Source organism: Manis javanica, chromosome 15, assembly GCF_040802235.1.
Source record: "Manis javanica isolate MJ-LG chromosome 15, MJ_LKY, whole genome shotgun sequence".
Taxonomy (NCBI): domain Eukaryota; kingdom Metazoa; phylum Chordata; class Mammalia; order Pholidota; family Manidae; genus Manis; species Manis javanica.
The window spans coordinates 983,198-1,002,873 of NC_133170.1; the positions used below are offsets into that span (position 1 = coordinate 983,198).

General features: G+C 50.7%; 1 long non-coding RNA gene across 1 annotated transcript; it reads right to left on the reverse strand.

The window, feature by feature from the left end:
- Positions 1-5,650: 5,650 nt before the first annotated feature.
- Positions 5,651-17,800, reverse strand: LOC140846526 (uncharacterized). Its single transcript, XR_012125695.1, has 3 exons — positions 11,366-17,800; positions 9,495-9,733; positions 5,651-5,783 (listed from the first exon to the last, which is right to left on the reverse strand). It is a non-coding gene; the product is annotated as an uncharacterized lncRNA (long non-coding RNA).
- Positions 17,801-19,676: the final 1,876 nt, after the last annotated feature.

Consider the following 19,676-nt stretch of genomic DNA (forward strand, 5'->3'; position numbering starts at 1 on the left):
GGTTGGATGAGAAGCGATTCGACCCGAGCTCGCTTCTACCAAGGTTCACTTTCTCAAGAAACCGAACCAGAACAAGCAGAGGGCGGTGCTGGAAGGAGTTCGGGGAGATTAAGTCAGGGCAGGAAGGCCGCAGCCAGGAGAACGCATCTGGGTCGGAAGGAAGGTTCACTGACGGTTGGACCTGACAACTGAGCTGGTGTAAAGAAACACTTAGAAGCCCACAGAGCAGCTCGGAGCCAGTAAAGAAACTTCTGGAAAAACCAGCAACAAGTGGTCCTTGGAGAAACTGAAGAGGGATAAGAACCTTCAAGCTAAGTAGGAACAGAGAAAGAATTTCTAAGTCGCTTTTGAAATAGATGAGGATTCTTGCATGACCAATTTTGGAAAGAATAAATGTTGTTCATGTTCAGACGGTTCACAAAAGGGGAAATGCAAGTGCCCAGTAAACATGGAAAAAATGTTTGGACTCACAGACACTCTAAGAGATGCACATGTAAACAATGAGTTGTAAGTTTCAACTAAAAATTAGCAAAGAATAGAAGAATGAGGGTACCTATGCTGAGTCAGGGTATGTTGAAATAGGCTCCAGTATAAAGGGAATATGATAGACTATTATTTGAAGAAAGTGATTTGACCACATATATCAACAGCTTTGAATATATTTATTCCCTTTGGGCCATAAATCCTGGAAATCTCACCTGAAGAAATAACTGGAAATGCAAATAAATATGAATGATAAAATGTTTATTCATTCATAATAAAAAATTTCAAATGAGTTAAATATTCAACAATAACATCCAAGTAAGTTGTTACCTTGCTGCAATGACATGTTATGGCCCCATTAAAATGTATGTTTACAAAGAATATGTAAATCTGAAATATTTATGTAATAATTTTGAACAGCATAAATATTTGTATATATTGCATGTTCTCAACTATAAAAAAAAAAAAAAACACCAGAAGGAAACATGCCAAAATGTAATAGTTGCTTTAAGTGCATTATAAATGTTTTCTTTAGTTTAAAAAAAAAATCATACATTGAATTTTTAGACATTCTACCTAAGTTGGTTTAAAAAAAAATAGGAATAAGTGCCTTTGGAGAAGATCTGAAAAAATGGTAAGGTTTATATTAATCAACTTCAGAGTCATGAGGGAAAGCGAGTATAATGAATTTGTAAAGGTGCAGTATTTTGAAATCTGACTTCATGTTGGGGAGTGAGTAAAGAAAGTGTGGCAGGCAGAGTCACTCCGCCCTCCAAGGTGCCCCAGTGCCCAGAAGCAGTGAGCATGTCCGGCGTCATGGCCACGGGGGATTGAAACTGCAGGCAGGGTCAAGGTCCGCACCGACCTTCCGGCGGGGAGGCCCTCCGGGATGTTCCTGCGGGGCCCCCGGCGTGGAGAGGGGCGTGTGAGCGTGCCCGGGGGCTGGCCTGGCACTGCCGGTTTGCAGATGGAGAAGTGGGGCCGCCACGCAGGCGGTCTGTACAGACAGAAAAGGGCGGGAAGAGGGTCTCCCCCGGACCCCCCAGAGCAGGAGCCCGGGGGGACCGGTGCAGACTCTGGCCTCCGGAATTACAAGGTGAAACGTTAAACCGTGAGGTTGCGCTGACTCGTTGCAGAAGCAGGAAACGGGAGGCGCACCCCGTGAGGCTGTCACTCTGCCAGAAGCCAAAGCCACTCGCGACATGACGGGGACGCCGTGGTCACGGAGCGGCCGGGGCCGTGCAGCGAGCTCTCCGCGGGCACCAGCCGGTCGGGTCTTCACGGCAGCCCCGCGAGGGAGGACACGCACCCCTCCTGGTCCCACAGGCGGAAGAGCCGCAGCTCGGAGCACCCCAACGGCTCGGCGGCAGCTTAGCGGAGGCAGAGCTGGGGCTCCGGGCCTGGCCTCCCGCCCGAGTCCCACGCCGTCGTCTGCCTCTTGCCACGGAGCCGAACGAGGTCAAGCGAAAGGGAGCTCAAGTGCAGTGTGTGGACCCCCGCCGTGGCCAGGGGCCGCAGGGACAGAGACTGTGGTGGGCAGTTCCTGTGCTAAGTCTGTGGAATTTATTTTCTATAGAACTTCAGAAAGGAGAAAAACAGCTGTAAATAATAGATAAAGGCCAGTCATCTCAAGGCTGTGGCCCGGTGATATTCTTCTCCTCCTCCAAAGAAGACTTGACATGTGAGCAAATGGGGACCAGCCAGTTCCTGGGGAGCACGGCCTATCCGGTGCCCCTCGGCCTACTGGCCCCAACCCCCCACTCCCCGCGGGGCGGCCCTCTTCCCGCCAGCTGAAGGCCTGGACAGAGCAGTGGGGCTGGGAAGTGGTCTTCTCGCGCCTCCCCCTGGGGCTGGGACGTCACCCTTCTTGCCCCTGGACAGGAATTCTCGGCTCTCCCGGTTCTCAGGCCTTGGGACACAGGCTGCAGCCATGCCACCAGCTCTCTGGGGTCCGGCTTGCTGACCGCAGATCTTGGGGCTTCTCAGCATCCACGATCCTGGAGCTAATTCCTTACAATAAATTCCTTTCTTTTTCTCTCTCTCTACTTCTCTGGCCACCCTGACCAATACATCTGGGAGTAGCTAAGTGTTAATAAGAAGTCTGAGGAAAATAGGTTCAAACCCCAAATAAGCTAATGTTATCTTCCTGGTTTCCTCTTGATTGTTTCAGAGGCAGCTGACCTTCCACCGTTGCACAGTCTGAGGATTTGCACCAGGAGTGGAGCGGCGGACCCGTCTGGGGACAGCAAGAGCAGATGGTCAGGGCTTTCTGACAACTCCGTGCAGGGCTGGGCAGGGGGTCTGGGGCGGAGCCCGAGTGTCTGCTGACCGGTGTGTCCCCTTCTTCCTTCTGGTGCCTTCTAATCAGCTCGACAACCATCATGGCTGCAAATTACCTTTTAATAAAAAGGTTGCAGAAAATTCGGGCAGGGAACACACGCTCTGGAAGAGAGGCCGCCACCCTCTGCGCTGTCTCCCTGCCTCGGTTTCACCCCCTCACCCCTCAACCTCTGGCTGTGCCTCTGTGCTCCTGGCCCTGCAGACTTCAGCTGACCGCATGCAGTTCTCTCTTGCCCCCCACCCAGAGGGGATGTAGGATAGCCTCCTCTCCACGCTGCGGAACCCACATGTCACCCTCTGGCAGTGGCCATTGGCGTCGGCCCTCAGGGCTCTTCAGGCCGGACTGCCTGACTGTGCGCACAGTGCCAACCCTGAGCTCCCGGTCCACCCCACAGGGCTCCAGCGGGCCCTCCCTCCAGCCCGCTGCAGGCTTCCACCCGGTGCCCCAGGAAGGACAGGAGCCTTCCCCGCAGCTGTGCTTGAACCCACATCAAGGACAGGCCCTCGGACGCCCCTGGGCAGAACGCACAGACACTGCCTCTTGCCGAGCTGGCCTGGTGATGCCTGGTCTTTGTGTATTGTGCATTTGTGGGGACAGCTGCACCAACCGGCCACCGACCCTGAAGGCTCAGACCCACTCTTCCCGGTCTGATCAAGCCTGTGTGTAAACCTGGCCTGTCCCGCCTTCCTGCACAACGTGTGAGCCACACCGAGTCGTCCTGCACGTGTGTTCTACTGCATGTGTGGCAGCAGGCTTGAAAAAAATTGCCAAAAGTCTCCTGGAACACTGTACAGTATTAAAAAGAAATATGTCTCAGAGGGGAATTAGGCCCTGATAGGCTGTCTCCTCCTGGCACACTCCTGGTGACCACGAGTTTGCTGTCCCTGGAAACAGGGCTGAAAAGGCTGTGGTGAGAAGGGATCTGGCCGTGAGCGGCGGGCAGGGGGCAGCATGCACTGGGCACATACACTTGCTGGGAGCTTTCTGTCTTGATTTTTAAAACTTTCATAGTTCCCGTGCAAGACAATGGATGCTCTTTTATTTGACAGGTGATGAAACTGGGACTCAGAGAGGCAGAGTTCGCTGGGGCGCGGCGGTGCCGGAGCCCGTCTGCTCTGCTCTCTCCCGTGTCAGATGCTGGAAAACAGAGCAACGCGCTGCTGGCCCGGAGGGTGCTCAGCATCTGATGGCTGCTTTTGGCCTTCTCTTGAACTCTGTTTCTTGAAAGGCAGGTCCTACTCTTCTGGCCATAGGAGGTGCTACAGTGAACAGCTCCCCCGGTAAGTGGTAGAAGAGTGTTTTTCCTGATATTTGAGATGGAAAAGAGCTCTGATCACACTCTGAAAAGGTGCATTTCTAGATGCACTGGAATTTTTAAGTAGTGAAAAAACTGACATTTCAGTTTGATACAGTGGAGGCATTTTTGTCTCAGCATTATTGTCAGGTGTAAGAAATAAAATTAATGTTATCCGGACACTCATAACTGGGGGAAGGGAGCACCTGGTGTGAACTGTGTCTTGGGAAATACTCAGCAGATAATCCAGCCACACAGGCGGCCCTGCTGACCCTGTTGAGTGTCCGTGACCTGTGAAGGGTGTTCTCCGGCTCCAGGCCGGGGAGCCCGGTGCTGTCAGGGTGCCTCCCAAGGCCGTCTGCTGGGAGCCGAGGAAGCCCCCTGAAGGCACATGTGTGGCTTGTTCAAGCCTTTTCCCAAAAGAGGAAAAACAAAGCCACCGTTGGCCAAGGGAGAGCCGGAATGCGTCTCACCTGGAGAAGGGCTTCCACCTGGCTTGTAAAGAGCACGATCCTCTGACCCAGGGGTTCTTAAACCTGTCTCACATTCCATATTCCCTTGGAAAGATGATGACCCTAGGATTCAGCTTTGACCCTAGGAATAAAAATGCACATATGTACATCCAAACACAATTATGTATATTTTTAAGGGGTTCATGAAGCCCCAGGGGCCTGGGGGCCCAAATAGCCCTCCCTCGGACGCATCTATTCCAGTTTGCTCTCACTCGTGACGACACAGTGCCTTCTGGGGCACAAGGAGGTATAATACAGGCACTTTACTTACTGCAGCTTTTATAAAAATGAAATCTGTCTGGGATATTCCGTATCAGTTTAGGGCTGAACTGCATGAAGACTCACTAATTAAGAACCACTGGCCATCCTATTCAACAACTGAGGCTGATTTATTTATCCAGGTTCCTCCCAAGTGCACTTTACTGCTTGCATTACTGGCTTGTTTCTGCTCTTGGTCCTGTGGATGGAGAGCTGTGGGCAGAGGGGAAGGAGGAGCATGTGTGCGAACCCCCGGAGGGATCTCCACCTCGCCTGTCTTCGGGTCATCCTCCCAAGACGGGCCTCAGAGCTGCAGAGCAACAAGCCATCTTTGTGGAAGTGCCCAGTGGAAATATGAAGACTTCACAGCAAAAGGTACAGACTGTCTGACAGCTTGTTCAGTTTATTACAATTTTGTGTCCTAAGTCAGGTGGATGGTTCAGAGAAGTCACAGAATCAGGAATGTTCAAGTTGGGGAAAACAACATAAAAGCTTTGGTTGTGACTGGTAGCAAGTAACATATTGTCCATCTTCATTCCTCATTCTTCTTTAAGGTAACAATGTTTTTATGCAATAGTCTCATTACAAAAATCACCGGAATGTGTATGGTAGCAGGACTAGGAAGGACCCCTGCCTGGCTTCTGCGGAGCGGGCAGCCCCTCCCACACGGCCTGCGGGCTCAGGTTGGCCTCCACTCCCCACCGGAGGCCTGGCTGTGGGGGGCAGGGGGAGTCTGAACGGGGCTGGCAGCGTCCATGCAGTGTCTGCCCAGCGTCTGCCCAGCCCTATTTTAAACAGCAGGCTCAGGTCAGGTCTTCTGATATCAGGCACGTCCCCTGCCCCGTCTGGAGGTCCTCAACAGTCTCTCCCGGAAACGTGCCTCCAGCCAGCCAACCTGGAAGGTAGTGAATACACATATATGTACAATGAAATAAGAGTCGTGCAAAACAATACAGTGGATTGTGTTCTAATTTTTCTATTCCATTCTCCAGTTCTCTGTTCTAGTACTGTACTGGTTCCAGGCCACTAAGTTAGTGAGTTATGAGCAGAGGTTGAAAAACAACTATGCAGGTTAATGGGTTTCAAGCGAAATTCTTGTAGCTCTCTGATGAGATGTCTCGGGGCTCCCTGCGACGGGGTGAGGGTGACAAGGTGCGGGAAAGGAGAAAGGAGGGGCATCGTAGGTCAAATTCCCAGGGGCCCCCATCCCCAAGCAGGAAGGGCCATGAAAAAAATTTTAGTGTATTTGGGTTCTGTATAAAATTTTATTTTAAAAACATTGAAAAGCACTGACTTAGCCCATTTTTCAGATGAGAAATTTAAATCCAAAACGAGGTGACTTTTCAAGCCAGGCCAGTAGTTAGGGACCAAGCCCTACTGTTTATTCCATCATTTTGTTTAATTTTAGTCAAGGTATGTAAGTATTGGTACAATGCCAGGTGGTTCAGAACCTAAGAAAATCAAGGATCTCCTGCCCACCCTGTATCCCATCCTCTGTGTGCCTCTTATTAGACTTCCATAGCGAGTTCCACAACTCAAGATGCCCTGTTTGTCTCTGCCCCCCTTACCGATCACGCTGAGACAGCCCCCCTGACGCCCACCGTGAAGGATGAGGCTTAGCTTGCCTTTCCTATGCCCCGTCTCCTCTTTCTCTCTCCCCATCTCCCTCCACCTGTTTTCTAGTTATGTGGTTATTTTTAGTTCTACAGCTGATCACCTCTGTTATTCATGGTGAACATCTAGTCCTCCATTTCTTATTACACCCTGATCTTCTCACCTCTATTTTATTGCTTTTTTTTTTGGTACCACTTCCAGTACCTCTAAAAACAATGCCAATACTGAGAAATTTTAGTTGACAGTAAAATGAATTAAAGTATGATGTGGTTTCTTCCAAAGCTAGAGAAACTTTACACCTTATCAGAGAGAGAGAAAGTCAGTAAGCATACAGTTTGAAATAGGCAGATCACAAGAGAATTCCTTAACACAAACACACACAATTACTGTTTTGTCCCTAGGAACAGAACAAATATTCTACATATTTCTATCCTCCATTGCACTTAGCTGTTACCTTCTGTTCAGTGACAAAGGGTAGAACTCAAACTAGTGAATGAAAAGTTTTGTCATGCCAGATCTAGGCTCAAAGTAAGAAAGACCTTTCCAATAAACAGCCCTCCAAATATGGATCAGCTGCCATGGAATGTAGTGAGCTCCCCGTCACTCTAAGTGTCCAAGGACAGAATAGATGATCACTTGTCAAGATTTTTGCAGAAGGACAAATGGCCTTAAATTATTTTCAGAGCTGAGATTTTGTGATTCTGTAAATTAATAATGTCTTACCGTGGTGAGCATTGTCTACTGTAGGCATTCTCAACTGGGACACTATAGCCGCAATAGGACAAGAATTGGTTTTTGGGGATGTGGGGGAAAATCTTAAAATGTTACGATGATGTGTGGCCCTCCAAAGGGCTGCATGAGCAGATCTGGGGTATTAAAAGCTTATGGCAGGAGGAGATTAGGAGCCCGAAGTCTACAAAGGCCCAGGGGTGGGAGTGGGGCAGGCCACGGGCACAGCTGACAAACACTGAGGCGCAGGTGACGAGAAGCACTGTCAGGCCCCACTTCACCCCACTCTGTTCCTGTGCTGGCTTCATCCCCTCCTCGGGCCGTGTTCTCCGGGCCTCATGCGCAGCAAGCAGCCCTTCTGACCCCACAGCTTGTTCCATGAGTTCTCTTCAGAGATGCAGTTCGGGGAGGGATGCTTAATAGCTTTGGATTGGCACCTGTTTCTGGCATCGACCAGCTGTAAAACCCTCTGATGACTCACGTAATCTCACCAAGCTGGACTTTCCTTCCCCTAAACGGAGATCATGGCAGCCCCCTCTGCACAAGGTTGCTGGGGCGCTTCAACTCTTAAAACTCAAAGCGTGGTTCTAGAACATTGTCAAAGGAATCCCTGGAAGCTCATTAGAAATCCAGCACCTCAGGGCCCAGCCCAGACTTACTGAATCAGCATCAGTATTTTAACAAAATTCCCGGATGATCTACAGGCACGTTAAAGCGTGAGAAGAATTAGATTAAATGAATGCTGTAGCCGAGCTTATTGTCGTAGTGATGTTGAACATCACCACTATTAACCTTTCTCCCACACTGTGAGTTCCGCTACGGACTTGCACCCGGCGCCCCCAGCAGTGCCAGGCAGACGGGAGCCTCTCACACTCACACAGTGGTTGAGAGTCTGATGCCTGAACAGATGGGTGCGAAGCAGGGCGGGGAGCGGAGACACTGCTTGCTTTCTGAGTATGGCTGGAGAGGGCTTTTTTGTTCAGAGGCCGTTATCTGAGTCACAGCCACTTCCTCTCCATCTGTAAATACAGGCTCTCCACAGGAGACTTTCTCCCTTCTTGTTCTGAGGGCCGGGCATGCCCATCAAGAGACTTTTATTGAGTGTGTTCTTTGTGCATGTCATGTGTTCTGGTGAAGAAAACAAAGATGAGTACGACACACCCCTGCCCTCTGCCACTGTGTGTGTGTCCTCGCCATCTCGGCAGCTCTTCACTCCGACTTTATCCTGCTTAGGGGATAAGGAGGGAGCCCACATACATGGGTCTGTCGGCTCCCGGGGGCTGAGTTGTCAGTACTAGTTACAGGCACAGGAACCAAGACCCAGACAAGGAAAACAAGCTTTAATAAAAGGTCCCAGACTTTAGACACCTTCTTCCCACCACCCACCGTCAGTGAGCTGCCCTCCTCCAAATAGCTTCCAAGTTCTGGGAAACAAACCCTCAGAAACCTACCCTTCCCTGTCAGAATGGAACCCACACATCTGCTCCTTCAGTGTTTGCTCCTTGCAGATGATCCTTCCCGCGGGCAAGCAAGCCGCCTGCTGACGAGGTACCCGGGCGCCCTGTGCACACACCTCAGCCCCTGGCCACAGCGCCCGCGGGTGGGAGATGCAGACCTGCGTGGGTGCCGCCCTCCCTGTTTGAAGTCCTGCACTGTCGCACATCACCCAGTTTTGGGGGGTGGGGTACAAAAGAACTCTCTCTCTTGACTATTTGAAGTGAGGTTTCTCCCGAGGTGCACAGTTAATGAAGTTTTCACTCTTTATTGGGCATGCTTGGCCCCTTTTCTGAGGGCATTTGAGATCCCACTGGGGGATGAGCGAGGGGCTGGGCCAGCTCTTGGCGAGGAGCACAGGGACAGACCCCCAGACAGCCCTGCTCGGAGCCTGAACCACTCCAGGCACCGGCCTCCCCTCTGGGCCGCAAGGTTGACTTTGTAGCTCTGTGGTACCTTCCACGTGGGAAGCCAGGGGCTCCCCACACGTGAGGTCAATTAATGCTGAAAGGCAAGTATCAGGAATGTTTACGTTACTCTGCAGTGGATGGCTGCTGCCCAGGTGTGCTCTGCAACTCAGAGCCCCAGGGACGCCCGGGGACCTCGCCCCGGTCCTGCTTCCGCGGTGGAGAGACGTGGGTTTTGGAATCGGTTCTGGCTTATGATTGGAATCCACCTGGTCCCTCGGGCCCCCAGGTTCAGCCGGTGTCCCTGGCAGGCCTGGCCCCTCCCCAGGTTCCCTGTCTTGCTTGCTGGAACCACCACTTACCTGATGCTGCAGCCACCAGGGTCCTGAGGGTCTGGCACAGAGCTGGCACGTGGGTCATGCGCTTAACATCCCCGAACAGATGCCCAAACGGCTCCTCGCCTCCCCCACCTCCTCGGCTCCCACACGATGCACGCAGGCCGTGATCTGCCCAACGGTGTTTACCGAGCGCTTATGTCCAGGTGCTGATGAAGCCCTGGGGGCACGTGGACCAGGCTCCCTGCACACGCGGGGTTCACATTCTAGTGAGAGGAGATGGATTAAAACAACCAACCAACCAACCAACCAAATTAAAATACAGCAATGGGGGGAAGCTAAGTAGGTAAAGGGACAGGATGTGTTGGGAGGCAGTGTTCAGTTTAAATAGGGAGACAGGGAAGTAGGGATGTGGGGTGGAGGGCGATGCGCTGGGCAGCGAGAAGGGCACCGAGGCTGGGGGGGGGGGTGCATTCCTTGCATCGGAGAAATGGAGCCGGGTGAGCAGGTGGGGGCAGGAGAGGCGGCCCTGGAAGATTTTGGAACCGAGCAGCCTGATTTCACTCACGTTTTGAGCAGGACCGGTCTGCTATTTCGAGTCAGGACTGGGCGGCGGGGCCAGGGGGAGGGTGGGGTAGGGTACCTGGGGGAGGGTCCCCGTGGGAATCAGGCCAGGAGTGGAGGGGTGAGTGGCGGCCTTCGTAAAGAACCGGTGGTCACTGAGGCAGGACGGCGGTGGCGGGGAAGGCGGGAGGCCGAGCGCTCTGGACTGGCTCTGAAGGGACGGTCAGCAAGGTGGGCTGGCAGGTGGGACGCGGGCGAGAGGGGTCAGTGACCACCGCCGAGCCAAATGAGGGAAGAGGCGGCTCAGGAATTCTCTGGGCCCGTGAGGGGCGCCTTTTACACCTCCAACTGGAGAATATGAGGGAGCTGTGGCGTGGACATGTGGGGACCCCAGCTGGGGAGCTGGGCTGGAGGTTTCAGATGCGAGGCGTGCAGTGCGCGTGCAGTGCAGTTAAGCCACGAGACTGAATGTGCTCACCTAGGGAGTCCTGTCCAGAGGCCCAGAGGGCTGAGCCCTGCGGCCCAGTGGTAAGTGCAGGGGGATGGAGAGAGATCAGCAGAGACAGAGAAGGAGAAGCCACGGTACCGGGAGAGAAACCAGGACAGTGTGGCCTCCAGGGAGCCGCGTGAATAAAGCATTTCAAGGCAGCAAGAGCGATCAGTGTGCCCGGTGATGCCGTGAGGCCAAGCAGGCTGGGGACCCGCACCGTTCACAGGGCCAAGCAGTTCTGGTCTTGGCCCTGTGTCCCCTGTGGTCACGGGAAGCAGTTCTGGTGGTGTGGCGCAGTTCACGGGCAAGTAGGGGACAGATTGTGACCATGAGGCAGGCAGCCCCCTTCCCCCTTGCCAGGCCCGCTCGGTCCTCGCCCGGACCTGCCTCTGCTCGTAACGAAGTCCATGCCCAGCACTCAGGCCCTGCCCAGCTTGGCCCCAGCAAACTCCCAGGCCTCTGTTCCTGGCAGTTTCTGCGCTTCGCCCTGCTCTTGTCCCGGTCAGACCACCCCTCCTGGTGCCCAGTGTTCTCCAGGCTGCCTCTTGGGCAGAGAGGCTCGGCCTTTACTCTTCAGCGCAGTGGGCTGCTGGTCACCCTTCAAGATGTCACTTCCTCTGGTTAAGCTTTCCTGCCTGGCCTGGCTGACTGGGCAAGTTCCCTTCTCGGTGTCCCCAAGTACCTTACTGGTGACATAATTGAGTGCCTATCACACACCACCATGTGCAACTCAGCCACAAAGTAGTCACTAAAATCCTGAGGGATCAGTCACGGAAGCCAGCGTTTGCTGAGCGCTTGCTGTATGCACTGTGGAGGGCACCTTGTCTGCTTCAAACAGCCTCACCTGCGAATCGTGGCGTGTCCCTCCTGCAGGGATTGCCCCTCGGTGAGTTCACTCTGGATTCCGTGAGACTGAATAATGACAATGGAATGTTGGGGGTCAAAGGTGTATAGCCAGCTTTCTCCTGGTGGTAGGTGGAGCCCAGGAATCCTGTCTGCATCCAGCACCTGCAGGTCCGTGATCCTCCTCCGTCTCTGCCTCCACCCAGAGCCCTGGGTGGGGCTCTCCGTACAGTCACTCAGTCAGTGTCAGCTCAGTGTCAGCTCATTGCCTGTGGGTGTGGAAGCAGCAGCCCAGCAGTAGGCCAGTGACATCATCAGTAGTTTAGGGTCAGGGGAGGATCCTGGCTGTAGGAATGTCCATCTTCCCCACACTGAGTCTTAAGGCTGCCAAGCAAGCTGAGTGAAACCAGTGACAAGTGAGCTCAGCACCAAGACCCAGGCCAGGTCTGCATGATTTCAAGCCTGTGCTTGAATTACCTTTATAATTGAAAAAAAAAACAAAACTAATTAATTTATGTTGACTTTTCACAAACTTTATTTGAAAAGTAATTAAAAACACTGAAGGAATCAAAATAATGTCCTTAAGGCTGGCAAAGGTTTTCATTTTTTTTTTTAAGTAAAGGTTGGGGCCTATTCACAATGTCTTCATCTTCTTCTGTTCATACTTTTCTACAAAAATTTCTGGGTGCTTGTCCTTAGCAAGATTCTACAGACACAGCAGCTTAGATAACCCTTATTGATAAGCATGCATTTAAGCCACACCAATGTGATAAGAAGTGCCACAAATTACCGACATAATTTTGAAATCTGTACAAACACAGCCACAAAATGAAACATTAATTTTCACTTTGTAAAGTAAAGCCAGCTGAAAGCGTACAGTGCTCCTGGACACAGGCACATATTCTCTCACCTCCTGTGCTGCCCAGACGCGGAGAATCTGTGAGATGCAGTGACTCCGGACTGGCACCCCCAACCAGAGCTCTGTGGGGGCCCCGTCTGTATACACGTGGCTACGGGCACTAGAAGCTTGGCAGATGCCTACTGAGGAACTGATTTTTATTCATTTTCATCAGTTTACATGAAACAACGACACGTGGCTGGTGGCTGCCTCAAGCGGTAGGGCTGCTTCATAAAACCACCCAGCTCTGGACCCCATGGCTTTTCTGTCCGGAGTCTGTCATCTGAGTGAAGCCACTTCCTCGCCATCTGTAAATAAAGACCTTCCCTGTGGGGGATACTGCCTGCGAGCTCTGAGGAGGCTGGAGGGTTTCTTCCCTCGCTGTGCCTGTGGGAATGCCCGCAGCCAGCACTCCTGTCTGGTGGAAGTGCCTAGTGGAAATACGAGGACTTCCCAGCAGAAGGTACAAACGCTCTCACTATGTGCTCTGCTTATTACAATTTTGTGTCCTAAGAGAGGGTAGAATTTATAGCACAAGGCCCTGTGTGCCGTCAACAGCAGCAGGTGCCAGCTGTGATCAGGGTCCGGCGGCGGGAGGACCAACGCTCTGTGTGACCTGCCAGGGCGACACTTGGAAGCATGTGGGGAAGTCAGTGTGTGGAAACTGGCTGTTTTGGTGCAGGAAAGGAAGAACTTCTGCTCAGAGCTATCAAGATTTAATGGGCTGTTCCGTGACTCGGTCATTGCCTGAGATACTGTAGAAATGTCCATGTTTTTATAATAGTCACAATAACCTATAGAAGCAAAGCTAGTTGGTATCATAAATCATCTTGTGGAATAGAAGTAGACGGTCATTAGCTATGAGCTCTGAGGAAATTGTAGGGTTTCTTTCTTCTGTCACTGCCTGTAAGAATACCCATGACCAAAAGCTCATATTTTGTAGGATATAAGACACCACCAATTTTAAGAGCCATTATCATTTTATGTCTACTAAGAAAAAATTCTGTGAGTTATAATTGTAAGGTACCTTGTCTGGTTGGACACATCCCAACTTCAGAGAGTTTGAAATGTTAGGAAAAATTAATCTTAAAGTCAATGAAAGGTGGTACCTTAGTCATGTCGGTCATTTCCAGGAGACTTTCTGGATGATTTTCAAATGTCAAATTCTGTTCATTCTTTTTCTATCCACCTCTTGTATGATTTAGGCCACGATTATACAGAGTTAAGACTGGGCAGTATCATTTCTGGATTAGCTTAATTGCTAAGGTCAAACTGTCTGGCAGTAGGAATTGAAATAACCACAAACACGAACAGATTGTGCCTAATGGGACCGGGAGACGCGGTACATGAATATTGATATTGTGGGCGGGGCTTTGTGCCACTTTATGTTTTTCACTTACTTCTCCCCAACACGTTACCATTTACTTTTGCTGTTTCTCCTGTTCAGTACTCATTCATCTTGCCTAAATGCTAGAGTGTGCGGTCTGGTTAATACAGAATACAACTAACCTCAGAACTAAGGGATTATGTATTATTTTCCTTATGACATTGTGGTATCATCTTTGAAGTTTTCCTAAGTCTTCAGCTTTTAGTGCAAGGCAGTTTGAATGGAATTCTCACGTTTATCTACCGGTTCTCCAGCCTTTACTGAGGCCCTCTGCATTCCCACCTTCAATTCTGGAGACATCTTAAAAACCAAGGCACAAATCTGGCTTCTATCACTAGAACCATCTCCAACTTTGAAGTGATTTAAGCCCAAATGGCATGTCTTTTAATATTTAGAGCATTAAGTCTTAATCCATCCTGTTTAAAGCTTTCATTGTATTTCTTAAGATGCCAAAGAAGCCCTATCCTTTATCCAGCTGCAACAAATTAATAAGTAATTTCAATCAAATAAAATTATTTTGGTCCTAAAATTCACTCCACATTCTCCAATAACTTGGACTTTAATAAAATTGCTAAAATGTGTGTGAGGTTTAAAAAAACTTTCTGGGCTTTGAATTCAAGATGACCCATATCATATTTTGGTGACATTTAAAAACTCCTGGCCAACAAAACTATTCTTTCATCTAATATAAAATTGTTTTAAAACAGTATAACGTTTGGGAATGATTACTTCAATCCAAGAACAGGGTGTAAGAATAAGGTGATAGAAAAGCTGCCACCAATCAGGCAAAATTAGAAACACTCTGAGTAGGAGTCATAGCACTTCAAAAACAATTTGGAGAAGGGAAACGACAAAACGAAACAGCAGCAGAGTCTGGAATCTGATGTAAAGGCCAAGAGCCAGTTTCTTCAGCCACTCCTGCAGAGAGAGTGGGTGAAGTGGAAGCAAAGCCCAGAAGTCTGTAATGTCTCTTCGCACACACCCACATGTATTCATACAAAAAATTTAAAAACATTAAATGCTATTAATAGTATTGTCATCATGCCCCGCACCTGACTCGGAGGCTTGGGATCCTCAGTGGCCTGGGCTCTGTAGGCAGCCCCTATTCCTCCCCCAGGGAGGGGGTGCCTGGCATATGCTGAGTGGCCCCCTGCTTTCTTCTGTCACTAACAACCACCGGGAATATCACTGCCAGTACCCGGGAAGACAGTCAGGAGGGATTTCCCCATCCCCTGGCGTTTCCTTCGGGAAAGTGCTGCTGCGTCGAGCCCTGCCCTTCCTGTCTAACGTAGTGAGTGCTAATTGCACCCCTTGGGTGCACCTTGGCTGCTGTATTAAACACATCAGAGTTGTTTTCTTATTACCATGAAAAAATATTTGACATGAAAGACTGCCTGTGGAGGTGCTGAGGGACAGAGGAACAGACCTCCCTGACTAACAGGCGGGGCTGTTCAGGATGTCAGGGTGCTGGAAGATGGGACTGAGCGCAGAAAAGGGTGCAGAGGAGGCCCTGTTGTGCGAGTACGTTTGAATGAGGGGATGAAATCAATACAGTGTAAAGAAACCCCCCAGAGTTGTGTGTGTGTGTGTGTGTGTGTGTATGTGTGTGTGTAAGGGTGGGGTCCTGTGCCCTCCCATCCACACCTCCAGCTCATGTAACACTCAGCCCCTTCCCACTGTTACTGCTCCTGAGTGTGTTAGGTCTCCGGTCCCTCGCACAGGTGTGTAGAAATAAGCTGTTCATTGTTTTTCAAGAACCCAACTTGAGTCTGATCTCAGAAACTCAGCCCCGTCCCCGGGTGGCCCGCACCTCATCTGGTCAGCGTCTGCTCGGGCATCGGCTGGCATCCCTGTTCCCATTGACCCCGACAGCTCTGTGCAGGTGGCGGCTGCAGGTCCCTAGCTCATCTGCAGTGCTCATTGGCACTGGTGAGTTGTTCTCAGCCGCTTGGGGCTGTCCTGCTAAGTCACCCCGGGCACTCCTTCTGCGGCCCTGTGGGTCTAGTGAGGGGAATTCTGGGCTCCACTTGGGAGAGGGGTGTGTGGCATCTCCGGGCCTGTGTGGAGCTGGTGCCATTGCCCTGCACGGTTGGCCTTGTGCCCCCAGCACCTGGCTCGGACTAGCCTGCGCCCAGGCTCGGGGCCTCTTTCCCAGGAATGGGCTTGTTTTGCTCCCTTGAAGTCCCGCCTCCAGTGCCCCACCCAAACCCGTGTCTCGCCTCACTTTTTGATCGTTATGTTTTCTTCCAAGTGGCTTGTCTTATGCCCAGATTTATGTGGATTTATGCAATTCAAAACACAAAGCACCTGAAACTCCTTGATCTGTAGTATATAACCAATAAGCGGGTTTGGATGGAGATGTCAGGGTGAGGAGATTGGGAATAACTCCCTTTCTTTGTCCACAGACCTGGTCTGCATTTTCTGTGCTCACCTGGTCTTTGCAGTTCTGCATCCCCCAAAGTCAGGCTTTTAAAACCAAACATTTAAAGTCACAGAAAAAAACCATTCAGTGTTTTGATAAATATTTTTTGAGTGCTTAGTATGCGCCAGGTGCCTTGAATACAAATAAGAATGAGACCGCAGGCCTGACCTCAGGAAGCTGCTCACCACATCGTTAAACAGCAAAAACAGCAGCCACGCCAGCTAAGGGTGCTGCTCAGGAGTCACCCTCGCCAAGCTCTTGAGCGCCTGAGGAGCTGCTAGGGCGGAACACTTACCTGTGAAAACCCGTGACTTAAAAGGAATAAGGTGTCGTCACCTTTTCCCAGAGAGGAATTGTTTTCTAGAAAACGTGTCAAGTCTTAGAGTTTTGAATATTGAAAATTTTACTAATACAAACACTTTAGTAAGCAGATGGAAACAGGAAATGTGTAGTTTTAGTGCTACGGATGCTTAAAAAAGAACATTGTTTCAGAAGATCAAATGTCAGGTTGACAGGACAGTGGCGGCAAATAACTTTTCAATTATTACTATTTTTTAAATCACAGTCCATATGGGAAGAAGTTTGTATTTAGTAATAACTGTTTCAAAGAGGATGTCTGGGGAGAATTCTGATAACATCATATCGTAGACTCGATTGTATGCTTCTCAGTCGGAGAAGAGAGGATGGAAGAGAGGGGAATGTACGAGTCAGAAGGTTGGTACCAGAGGGGAGAGGCAGTTTTCCCCTTTACAATATTAGTACGTGTCAGTCTGAATAGTGGGGTTACGTCGGCACAAGGGCTGAGTCCTAAAGGCAGCTCGTAATAAATGTTTCATCAGCAACTGCCCTTGGAACCCCTGAGGGAGGAGCCTAATGCTGGAGGCTGCAGGGGCTTCACAGCATGTCAGCTTAGCCAAATTTGAACTAGTTTTCCTACAATTCCTTCCCACACAGCGTTCTGGATCAGCGCTGGGCACAGGAAAAGTCTGCACATGACTTGGAAGGCAGAGGAGGAAAGGCAGCCATGTGCTGGAAGGGGGACCGAGGCATGGCTGCTGCTGGCCCATATCTGCTGCCTCGCCTTGCTGGCCATGGGGCTGCCCTGGGCCTGTGGCTCCTCCACTCCTGCAGACCTTTGTCGTGTGTGGCTGGACTTCAGTAAGTCACACGCACATGCACACCCCCTGCGAGCTCATGAAGCCGCTCCCCTCGTTTTGTGTCTAGTTCTAGCACTGACGACCCTGCCCTCGGTTATCTCACCACCAGCGCCCTTGCTCTGCAGAAGCCTGCATCCCTCTCTTCTCTTCATCTTCCCCCCAGTTTCCCCAGGCCCCCCTTCAGCTTTGATCTTCCTTCCCAAATGTCCACAGCTTGAGATACGTGCGGTTGCTGCTTCAAAGTCATGAACCGAGCAAATTGTAGCTCTGGATTCCACTACTGTGTCAAGGCCACCTGAAGACTTCCTGGGAAACACTCCCAACCCTAAAAGGGTTTAGAGGGTCAGGACTTATCCTGTCATTCAGTAAGAAGAGCAGAGTTTCCTGGAAGCAGATGCTGGAAGCAGATAGTTAGTATTGTCACATCAGAGCTGTGTCAGTCTTATGCTTGGCTGTGAGTTTTAATTAATGAACTGCTTACGGTAAGGTTTGATTTCTTGAGATATTGCTTTTTGTTTTTGTTTTTAATTTTTATTTTGGTATCATTAATCTACAATTACAGGAGCACATTTATGTTTACTAGACTCCCCCCATAGTCAAGTCCCCCCCACGTACCCCATTACAGTCACTGTCCATCAGCGTAGTAAGATGCTGTAGAATCACTACTTGTCTTCTCTGTGTTGTACAGCCCTCCCCGTGCCCCCCCCTTACATTGTGTCTGCTAATCGTAATGCCCCTTTTCCCCCCTTACCCCTCCCTGCCCACCCATCCTCCCCAGTCCCTTTCCCTTTGGTAACTGTTAGTCCATTCTTGGGTTCTGTGAGTCTGCCACTGTTTTGTTCCTTCAGTTTTTTTTCTTTGTTCTTATACTCCATACATGACTGAAATCATTTGATACTTGTCTTTTTCCGCCTGACTTATTTCACTGAGCATAATGTCCTCCAGCTCCATCCATGTTGTTGCAAATGGTAGGATTTGTTTTCTTCTTGTGGCTGAATAATATTCCATTGTGTATATGTACCACATCTTCTTAATCCATTCAACTATTGATGGACATTTAGGTTTACATTCCCACCAGCAGTGTAGGAGGGTTCCCCTTTCTCCACAACCTCACCAACATTTGTTGTTGTCTGTCTTTTGGATGGTGGCCATCCTTACTGGTGTGAGGTGATATCTCATTGTGGTTTTAATTTGCATTTCTCTGATGATTAGCGATGTGGAGCATCTTTTCATGTGTCTGTTGGCCATCTGAATTTCTTCTTTGGAGAAGTGTCTATTCAGATCCTGTGCCCATTTTTTTGTTAGATTATTTGCTTTTTGTTTGTTGAGGTGCATGAGCTCTTTATATATTTTGGATGTCAACCCTTTATCACATCTGTCATTTATGAATATATTCTCTTGAGATATTGTTTCACCTACATTCCACCTAACTAAATCCACAAGCTTCAGGCTTGATTTACTGTCTCATTTCAACTGAAAACATACTTCCCTTACAATATTTATAACTTAATAAGATAGTTATTGGGAAAAAAAATTTTGTTTAGTAGAATATTAAAAAAATAGTAACAATTCAGAATCCTCGTCTCCACCCTCTCCCTTCCCCGCCTGGAAGCCCGCAGGAGCCTCCCTGTCACCCAGAAGACAGCGTCTCAGCCTTTTCTCACCCAGCCCGTCCCAGCGACGTCCATGCGGCAGACACACTCGCGGGCGCCTCGCAGCCCAGCCACCCCTCCCCAGCGCACCTGGGCTGCGGTCCACCCGGGTCTCCTCACCCGAGCGATGGTCCCCACCTGTGGTGGAGTGGGCGCGTGGCCCCGGTGCCTCCCGGAGAGCCTCCCACGGGCTCCCGGCCCCTGCGTGCATGGGGGTGTCCCCTGTCCCCGACTGCCGAGCCCGCCCTGGCCAGGGACTGACACCGCCCCTGTCATGCTGACTTCAAGGCGAGCTGCCCCTTTATTGCAGGACTAAGCACAGACACAGACCCTTCCCTTAACTCTCCCAGCCCTGTGGAGACCAGGCTTTGACGCCAACCAGAACCTTCAGGAAAACAGAGGAAATTGCAGCAAAGAAACTTACAACTGGTTATTAAACATGGAGGCCTTTGGAGCCAGCCAGGGCAGCCCGCTGTCGTGTCGGGTGTCTTGCTTTATGCTTCCCTGGCTATAGGTTGTCCTCTCACTGCTGCCCCCGAGCCCCCGCCCCCCAGCAGCCCGGATACTTGGGGTCTCCGTTGAGAGGGGTGCTCCCTCCTCGTCTCCAGCTTGAGGTCTGCCGCCCCGACCGTCACTTGCGGTCCCCAGATCGGCCTCTTCGCAGGGTGGCTGTGCGTGGGAAAGTCCTCTGCTTCCAGGAGGGCCCTCACTTCCTGCCCGCAGCTGGGGCCTCGCTCCAAGGAAGCCCCAGCACAGCCCCGCCGCCCAGCTCCGGGCAATGGATGACAAGCGCGGG